The sequence below is a fragment of the Gossypium hirsutum genome, chromosome A06 (assembly GCF_007990345.1).
Source record: "Gossypium hirsutum isolate 1008001.06 chromosome A06, Gossypium_hirsutum_v2.1, whole genome shotgun sequence".
NCBI lineage: Eukaryota > Viridiplantae > Streptophyta > Magnoliopsida > Malvales > Malvaceae > Gossypium > Gossypium hirsutum.
In genome coordinates, this window is record NC_053429.1 from 103,960,880 (window position 1) to 103,964,218 (window position 3,339).

The following is a 3,339-nucleotide window of genomic DNA, read 5'->3' on the forward strand; positions in this document are numbered from 1 at the left end:
GCCGGTGACTGTTTTAAAAAGTCATTATTTGTGAATTTGTTAGTTTTACATTTTGGTTTATTTTTCCTGTTTAATTTTTAATTTAATTAGACTTTTTTCTGTGATTAGTTTAGGTGTTTATGAGTATTGACCGAATTATTGACCTACTCCCTGTAGACCCTGAGCTTGAACAAACTTCTAGACAGTGAAGAACATAAGCAAATCAGAGAAGGACAGAAGATATTAACTTCGAAAATCTGATCCAAGGAAATAGAGCAAACCCTGCTCAAAATCCTATCCTTATTGTTGATGATAGGGATAGAGCTTTACGACAGTATGTCGTGCTAGTATTTAATGATCTTAATCCGGGCATTAGGAGACCCGAAATTGAGGCACAATAATTTGAGCTGAAGCCAGTCATGTTCCAGATGCTTCAGGTAGTGCGCCAATTCAATGGAATGCCTACTGAATATCCTCACCTACACTTAAGGCTATCTATGGAGGTGAGCGATGATTTCAAATTAGTCGGAGTACCCGAAGGTGCATTACGATTGAAGCTGTTCCCATATTCACTGAGGGACAGAGCTCGAGCCTGGTTGAACTCATTACCACTGAACTCAATTTCCACACGAAAAAAGTTAGCAGAAAGATTCCTTATGAAGTATTTCCCGTCTAGCAAGAATGTAAGTTGAGGAACGAGATCACTACCTTCCAACAAATGGATGATGAGTCCTTGTATAAGGCATGGAAAAGATACAACGAGTTATTATGAAAGTGCCCTCATCATGGAATCCCACATTACATCTAACTTGAGACATTTTCTAATGGTATCAATGCTCACATAAGGATGGTAGTGGATGCTTCTACTAATGGTGCTCTCCTTTCTAAGTCTTATAACGAGGCTTATGAAATCATTGAGAGGATTTCCAACAACAATTATCAATGGCCAACCAATCGAGCAGCATCAGAAAGACGAGTTGCTGGAATACATGAAGTAGACGCTCTGTAATATCCTGAATTAGGGCTTAATCGGAATAGTGGTTTCGTGACCACAAATCCGAGATAGAAATAATTATTTTATAATCATTTTGATGAATATGATATGATTGTATGATTGTGTGAAAATTTCGTGATGAAATTCTATGCCTAAAGTGCTTAAATTGAAAGTATGGACTAAATCGAATAAGTTGCAAAATTTGCATTCTAGAAGTTTTTAGTATGAAATTGCATTGAAATATTAATTAGGAGGTCTTCAATAACAATTTGACCAATTTCTAAGTCTATGGACAAAAATTGGACATGGATGGAATTTTTGGAAAGTTTAGTAGTAAGGGCATTTTGGTCATTTAGTTATTAAAATGAATTAAAAACAAAATTAAAAGCCAATTTTTTGTCCGTCTTCTTCATTAGGCCAAAATTTCAAGGGTTCCCCATAGTTAAGGTTTGTTTCAAGCTTCCAAGCTCCATAGTAAGTGATTCCAAGCCCGGTTTTTAATGTTCTTTACGTTTTTGGAATCCCTGTAGCTCGATTAAGCTTATGTTAGCAATAATTCAACCTAGGGTTTATATTTGGAAAAATACCCATAGGTGAAATTTGTGTATTTTGATGTTTTATGATAGAATATGGGGTTTTAAATTATGTTAGACAACTTGTGCTACTCGGTTTTGAGTGAAAACGAGTAAAGGGGCTTAATCGGCAAAAATACCTAATAGTCACAAGTATATATTAGAGTAAGAATTTGATGTTCCATAGAAGGGAAAAATGATCACCATGTTATAAAACATAAGAATAAGGAATAAAGTTTAATTCTCGAGCCTAGGGGTAAAAGTGTAATTATGCAAAAGTTTAGGGGCAAAAGTGTAATTTTTCCAAAGTTCGTATTAAATGTTGTTTTGATGAATGTATGTATTAAATAAGATTAATTTGGCATTATAGATCAAGAGAAACGAGATTCAAGTCGCGATCGAGGAAAAGAAAAGATTGTGGACTAAATTGCAAAATCTTTATATTTTGGTACCAAGGTAAGTTCATGTGTAAATAATGTAGCATAATTGTTATTTTAAGTTATTGATGTTAATTATATGATATGCTGATTTTTATTATGAAATATATGCTTTGTGGTTATTTTCAAATAAAATGCAAATTATGTGTATTAATTGTTAAATATAAAGTACTACCGAGTATTGGTTTTGGTATTTTACGGAAGATGGCGAGGATATGTGTTCGAGGAAAATCCCGTTTGAACCTTAGGAATAGATTAGGATACAAGTGACATGTCACTAGGATGGTTGAGCATCCGAACTCGTTGAGTTGAGTCCGAGTTCACTTATGGATGCGAATGTCCGAACTCGTTGAGTTGAGTCCGAGTTAGTGAAATGTAACTAGGCATCCGAACTCGTTGAGTTGAGTCCCAGTTCACTTATGGATGCGAACGCCCGAGCTCATTGAGTTGAGTCCGAGTTCACTTAGGGGAGGGTTACATGATTTCTTGATTTCATATGAGGCACTTATGTGCAAATTATCCATGTATCCGAGTTGTATTCTGATGTGTTCAACGGGTGAAATTTCTAGTGAAATGGAAGAACACTTAAGATGCAAGCGACGTTTTGGTAAGTGTTGTGAAATGGACACTTTGGACAGGTATGTTCTTAACCCTCAGGTTGAAAATAGATACAACAACGATAAGGTGGTAAGATGACGAATGATGTTTAGAAATGTGATATATGTTTTGGTGATACCATGCTAAAGTTGTTTGGTATATTTGTATTGTTATGTTACTTGTTATTTACATATGAACTTACTAAGCATTTATGCTTACTCCCTCCTCTTTATTTACTGTAGTTTTGAACAAGCCAGCTCGGGAATCGGGACGGGTCGAAGGTTGGATCACACTATCCAAAGGACTTTCATCTGGGTAAATGGCTTGTAAAACTTAAGTATGGCATGTATAGCAATATACCTATTTTGCGTAAATAATTTTATGATATGGCCATGTTTGGTTGAGAAAATGTTTGATATTGATAAGTCATGGTGATGGCTAATTTAAATCATGTTTGATATTATGGAAGTTTAATAGGTTATCTAGTTCATAAAAATTCATGGAAAGATGAAACTTGCCTTAAAACAGAATATTGCTGCAGCAATGACATGAATTTGAAAAATTACTAAAAATAGTATAAATGGAAATAAATGATGAGTAAATTATTAAATTGAAGCTTAATGAGTCTATGTTCATTTGGATTGAACAAAACAGACATATAAATTATATTTTATGAGATATTTAAACTTTTGTGAAATAGGGCCAGAGTGATTTCTGGATCCCCTATTCTGACTTTAAAAATTCATAATAAATTTTAAAA

The 3,339-nt window shown here is 34.3% G+C and overlaps 1 non-coding gene across 1 annotated transcript; it reads right to left on the reverse strand.

Annotated features, from left to right (window-relative positions):
- Positions 1-664: 664 nt before the first annotated feature.
- Positions 665-771, reverse strand: LOC121231573 (small nucleolar RNA R71). The gene has a single exon (XR_005929631.1). It is a non-coding gene; the product is annotated as a small nucleolar RNA R71 (small nucleolar RNA).
- Positions 772-3,339: the final 2,568 nt, after the last annotated feature.